The 6,408-nt window shown below is 39.1% G+C and overlaps 1 long non-coding RNA gene across 1 annotated transcript in view; it reads left to right on the forward strand.

Annotated features, from left to right (window-relative positions):
- LOC126952007 (uncharacterized) overlaps positions 1–5,360 on the forward strand; it is a 46,820-nt gene extending 41,460 nt beyond the window's left edge. Inside the window, exon 5 of the long non-coding RNA XR_007724764.1 lies at positions 4,564–5,360. This is a non-coding gene — a long non-coding RNA (uncharacterized LOC126952007). The remainder of the gene's footprint in view (positions 1–4,563) is intronic.
- Positions 5,361–6,408: the final 1,048 nt, after the last annotated feature.

Below are 6,408 nucleotides of genomic sequence, written 5' to 3' on the forward strand. Positions count from 1 at the left end.
CAGTCACCAGAAGATGCAGCATCACATAATGATGACTCTGGATCTAAGACGGTGGGATACAGCAGTATTTTCAGGTTCAGTGGCAGCAATAAACTCAGAATGGCAGAGAAAGCTTTGACTTGAGCCCTCGGGTACAGGGGACAGCTCAGTGATTATTCCATTCCCTGGGTAGGAGGTTGTGTGAGCAGCTCAGACTCTCGGGTGTTATTCTAATTCCAGAGCAGCAGGGTATTACAGCAGTTTGGCTGTATGGGAGTGTGTCTCAGCTCAGTCAATACTCTGTTTCCCTGGGATGTGGGGTACCATGTCAGGTAAGTTCTGGGATGCACAGAATGCTTGACTTGGCCAAAGCACCAATTCCCCATGAGTCAGGGTTCCATTTCAGCTCAAGCACAGGAAGGGTGTGAATGCTCTGGGCAGCTAAGTATTGTTTCCCTGTGAGGCAGCACACTGCTTCAGCTCAGTCCCTGAGGGTCACGGCACAGCAGTAGCTGAGAAAAGCAGATTGAATGGCTTCATGGCAACTTGTCCCCATATGTTAGCATGTAGTATAAGCTTGGCCCACGAGTGATGAGCCACGAGGTGAGAGTGGTTCAGAGGTGACAAAGCCTAACTGATGGAAGGGTATCTTGATTATTTGTCCCAGAGCAATGTTTATGGCTCCAAGATGGTGTAGTATGATAGTGGCTTCGGCCATGCTGGGTGGTAGGAGTGGGATGGACACACTGTTGATGCCTTCTCTGGGTCGGGGGGTGGGGTGCAGCTGTGTGCATCCCAGGCAGCTCCCTCAGCTGGGCTTAGTGCTTGTGAGAATTGCAGTAGTCCCTACTGTGAGGATTGTAGGTACTCAAGGTGGTGATGGGGGATGATGGGGTCCTCTTGCTTACCTTTTCCCTATAGGAAGAATTTTCCCTTGGTTCCAAGCTGATTCCATCTGGGTGATGGAGTGACAGAGGTGAGATGTTTCCTTCTGTTCTTTGTGTGGCTATCCTGGGTTTCTTTGATCTACAAAGTTTCTGCTCTTTCTTTCGTGTACTCCAGTGCTTTCTTTCTGTTATTTTCATCAGAATGTACTCATTGTTTCTGCTGTCTTTGTAGGGGAGATGAGTGCTGGGGGCTTCTAACTGTCCATCTTGCTCTCAATCATTTTTTTTGGAAGTGTTTTATTAGGCTTACTTTAAAAAATTTGTGTTTTCTTAACTCCTTTGTTTTCTTTTGAGATAGATAATCATGTTTTCTGCAAGAGTAATATTTTCCTATCATTCTCACATGTCCTATATGTATTAGTTTGTATAATCAAATTAACTAGAAGCAGAAGCAGTAGCCACAGTGGCATCCTTGTCTTGTTTCTCATTTTAATGGACTCTCCATTAATATTTTATCAGCACACATATTGTGTTTTGGTTCTTATTAGATATGCTTAGGTAAATTTGTTTCTATTCTTAGGATATTAAGTATTTTTATTAAAGAAACTTTAATCCAAAGACAAGTGTTTCAGCTTTGAGAAAAACAATTTTGTAATGATTATTGCTTAATTTGTTTAGGATAAGATAAAAAGTGGGAGATACTTAATTGACCAAGTTGTTACAGTGACAGTTTAAAAATTGATTACAGTAACAGTTGCGCAAATGCTTCCTTCTCTTTGTACTCATACCTTTTTTAATTACTTTTTCTTCAAAATTGAGGTGACTTTAATGTTGCTATTACTTTAATAGTACCACAAATAGTTAACTAACACCTATAAAGTACATACTACATGCTGGGCACTATTCCATGTGAGATATATATATATATATATATATATATATATATATGTATGTATGTATACACACACACACACACACACCCCCACACCAATTTTTCCTCAAGGTATATATCATTTGGTAGAGACATTATTGTCTTTATTGTAGAAACATTGAACCAGTTATAGTAAAGAAAAAGTAATATTTTCAAAGCCATCCAGCTGATTATTGGCTGTAATGGAAGGTATCGGGTGATGATGGCACATTAGCCAAATGCCTCTCAAAACCCCTCCCTATTTAAATCTCAGATAATTATTTCCTCTATTATATTGCTGCATATTACCAAAAGATGAACTTCTGTTTCTCTCCGGTTTGTTTTTCATTTTTTCTCGTGCATAATAATGATCTGTGTTTGGATTTGTGTCTTTTGGATCCACCATATATTATTTTCTGCTATATGTAGCAGTGGTAGTATCCAGCAGCAAATCTTCTTGATAGCACTGGTAGTACCTATGGGGCATCCAAACAAGAGTATTTCTTCATCACAATCTTGGCTGTGGTTCCCTCTACAAAGCTTCTGTTGTTTTCTGCCCATTTCCTTAGCAGGTACCCCATCATGCCAGCTAATTCTGTGAGCTACCCAACATTCTTTCAACAAATTTATATTCTCCTTTTGTTAGCTAGAACTGCTTTTTCTGCTCACATCCAAGATTTTTAACTGAGAGAGAAATTGTTACCTGGGGATGGGGTGCATCAGATACTTTCAAGGAAATGTGGAAACTGTTAATTTGTTCATCTGGCATAGCTGGGGCAGAAACCAGTCAAAATCTTGCTTAAATGCCAATGCAGGAATTCAGTAATAGTGAAAAAGCTAATCAAATTGTTGTCTGTAGTCACCTGGCATCAGGTGCTCATTGCAGTGATGGCTTTTGGGAATTGAGGTGCCCCCACCACAGAATTGAGTTGCCCCCACCACAGAATAGTGGGGTGTACATGAAGAATTTATGGACTTAGAGAAAGGGTAGCTGTTTTGAACATCAATGGACAGCTTAAAGAAACAGAATGACAAGTTAAAATCCTTGAATTCTAGGCTCACAGCACTGACTGAAATCCAGGGAGTTTCTAGGATCAAGATAAAAGGGTCTCTTATCTTTTGTTGCTGCAGGGACTGAGCTGGCAAAAAACAAAATGTGGTATTAGAGATAGTAAAATTAGACTATCAGTTGAATTCAGAGCTTTTCCTCGTCTCTTATGTAAAAATTAGAGAATTGGTAGGGAAAGAGTATTTTGGCACCCTGAACACTAGCTCCCATTGTTAGCCCATTGACACTGAAGAATACACTATGAAAATTCCTTGTACCTCTTCTTAAAGGCACCCATCGCGACTTACCAGGGGAAGAATGCACTGGGAAAATGGAAATGCTAAGATCTTTTCGAGATTCTTAGACACAGCATTAAACACATTAATCTATTTTGCCCATTGGGAGGATTTTCTCTCTAAAACCTACTGGATGACTTGTGGAGCTCATGGGCAAAATAATGCCCCAAGAAGGCCAGTTTTCTCTTGTGCTTTGATAATAGTTTCAAATTGCCTTAAATGTCAACTTGCCAGTATTTATGGCAAATAGCTGCCAGTTTGCCTAGAAACTAGATAAGGGATCTCAAAGGAACTGAACTGGGGGACTAGTGGCAGATTTTTTTTTTTTTTTTTTTTTTTTTTTTTTTTTTTTTTTTTTTTTTTTTTTTGCGGGGGGAGATTGGGGAAGAGAAGCATGGAAGAATTTCTTAAAATAGGCTCAGAACATAAAGAATATTCATGCTACATGTTAATCCAAAGGACATTTCTAGCCAAACAGCTCATAATATTTAGATGGACGAGTTAACCTAATCTCTCAATGTAGGTTGTCTTCCTTCTATAGAAGCTTTAGAATTTAATGAACAAAGTGACCATAGTTGAAAAGATAGCAGCTACTCAAGCACAACAACACAGGATTCCCTTTACCTGTGTACCAAGATATTTTACCAAAAGTAGTAAATGCAAACCTATAATACTATAGGATAATTGTTTGGACAACTGTTTGCTTGGAATCAGTTGATGATTGTTTTACTGCTTTTGTCATGGAGAATTCATGTAATGCCTCAAGTCAGCATCATTATACCTTACACAACTGAATGCTTTATTCAATGTCACTGTATTTCTCATAGTTTCTTCCAAACAAGGAACTCTATTTCCTATGAACAAAGCAGGAAAATGGGATAATGCCCTTAGGTTTGTTTAGTCTTATATACTTTTTTGAAGAATAAGTTAGGTATCATGTCATAGGATATTACCTATGATTTGAAACATTTGAAACGTACACATTTCTATTTATTTCACAGTCAGTATACAATAGAATTGAAATTAGTACTTCTCCAAATTAAACCTAATTAATTATTCACAATATATTTATTCCTATCTCTGAAATAATGGGAACTACTGGTTTAGAAACTAGTAATGTTCAAGGCAGAAATGTTACACCAGGGTATTCAGTGATGGTTGCATGGAGTAAACATTGCCAACTGGTCAATTCAGAATCTCATGACCTGAGTCAGCAAACAATAAAATGGGTTAGTGTGTTGTATAGGGTAATTGATATTGAAAGTCAAGAGGAAAGATAATTTATGATACATCAGGAAGGGTGGGTCTCCAGTTGGTTCCATGGGTAATTTTTATGTGACCATATTTATTTGTAAAAGATTGAACTATACAGATAAAACTAGTAAGAGTTCAGAACCCCTGGGAATGAAGGATTTTCATAAATCTACTTCTCCTTTCTTTCAGTTGCTACTGTGGCAAGATCAAGACTGGATCTAGGAGATCTCGGTTCAATATGAAGATTATCCAAGGATTCTAGTGTTGGAGCTATATGCTGTAACTGAAGAGGGTTAAAATTGTCTCCTTTTGGGACATTGGTAAACTGGACTTTTGCTATGAGAGGAAGTTTCATGGTATAAGACAGGAAGTTTTTTTGATTAGAATGGGCAAAAGATTTTATATGAATTCCAGGTTGCTAAAGAGATTATTGCTAGTGGGAATGTTGTGAACCTATCATACACATGTTTACCTTATTTGGGATGAAAATCCATACTATGGGCTGGGCGCGGTGGCTCACACTTGTAATTCCAATACTTTGGGAGGCTGAGGCAGATGGAACATGAGGTCAGGAGATTGAGAAGATCCTGACCAACGTGATGAAATCCTGTCTCTACTAAAAATACAAAAGTTAGCTGGGCATGGTAGCATGTGTCTGTAGTCCCAGCTACTTCATTCCACTCCAGTCTGGGTGATAGAGCAAGACTCTGTCAAAAAAAAAAAAAAAAAAAAAAAAAAAAATCCTTGCTATGTAAATCTTGGAGGAAGCCAGAAGTTAAGGTCAGACTAACAAGGTCGTATATTCTTCTTTGTTTCCCCTGGCACCCAGAGCAGGGCAACTGACCTAGGTTCAACCTACTGGATGGCCCACTTTGAATTTTCAGGAAGTGATACAAAATTTTAAAAAGGCCTATGAAAAATTATTGACTATCACTGTGTTCATGGCAGCTGTGCCCGGTGACAGTGGGTCTAGTTCAGTGGTATTCAGGAACAACAGTGAGTGATTCCTGTGTTGTAACCAGGAAATTCCTCTAGTGGAAATTACCTGTATTTTCTGATGTTTGACCTTCCTATTTTCCCAAATACAGTTATCAAGCTTTTGAGTGAATTCTAGTATCTACTCAGTAGGCTCCTGTCTATTGAATCTTTTCAGGATTCAAATCCAACTTCAACATTACCTCCAATCAAATGCTCTCCCTGGACTCTACATTGGTAATTGAAATGCCATTCAAAAAACTTCAGATTATAGCTTCTGTCATGGCACTTCTCATATTTTGTTATAATTGTTTTCTTTGTCATGTTAATTTCCCAAGTAGAAAGTTGAAAGGACTAAAACTTTCCTGTGGTTAAAACAATCTGGCCTCATATAAGATTTGTTAAAGTAGGAATTCTACAACTGTGTTTCTAATCAATCAGTATAGTTGACCTCTGGCTGTTACCTTACATGGGTATTAAGTTATTGCCTCTCAGCTCAGACTCTTTCTTCTACACTCTGCTCTGTGAAGCTGGACTAGAAATCTGCAAGCTTCATGTCTGCTTTGCCAGCTGCCTTCCTCTTAGTCTTGGCTAGTAGAAAGCACTAGAGGGAGCTGTAAGGATGGAAGAGGGAAAGAGACTTGCTCCATCTTGTTTGTTTGGTGCTGGCTTCCCGTTTGCTTCCTGTCATTGAGCATCACCTTAGCCTCATCTCACCTCTTCCTGCTGGTAGCAGCAGTTTGTCTCTGTAGAATGTTTAATTGACTTTGCAGTTCTTCAGCATTTGCAGAATCAGTCTCAATGTGCTCCTGCAAAAACAGCAGCCCCTGATGCTGTCAATCAGCATTCCTCTTCAGAGGCCTGGGTCCTCGTCCCATAAGATATTTCCCTCAAGCAAAGAGACACAAGCATGGGTGAAGCAGCACGCTTTATCCGAGATCTGAGTTTCAGCTCTGCAGACCCTCCTCCGAGATTGTACATTTGCATACCCAGTCCTAGTAGGGTAACTGCAGTCTATAGAAACTCCTTCCATAACAATGCAATTATTTTTCTTTTTGC

The sequence above is a fragment of the Macaca thibetana genome, chromosome 4 (assembly GCF_024542745.1).
Source record: "Macaca thibetana thibetana isolate TM-01 chromosome 4, ASM2454274v1, whole genome shotgun sequence".
Classification (NCBI taxonomy): Eukaryota; Metazoa; Chordata; class Mammalia; order Primates; family Cercopithecidae; genus Macaca; species Macaca thibetana.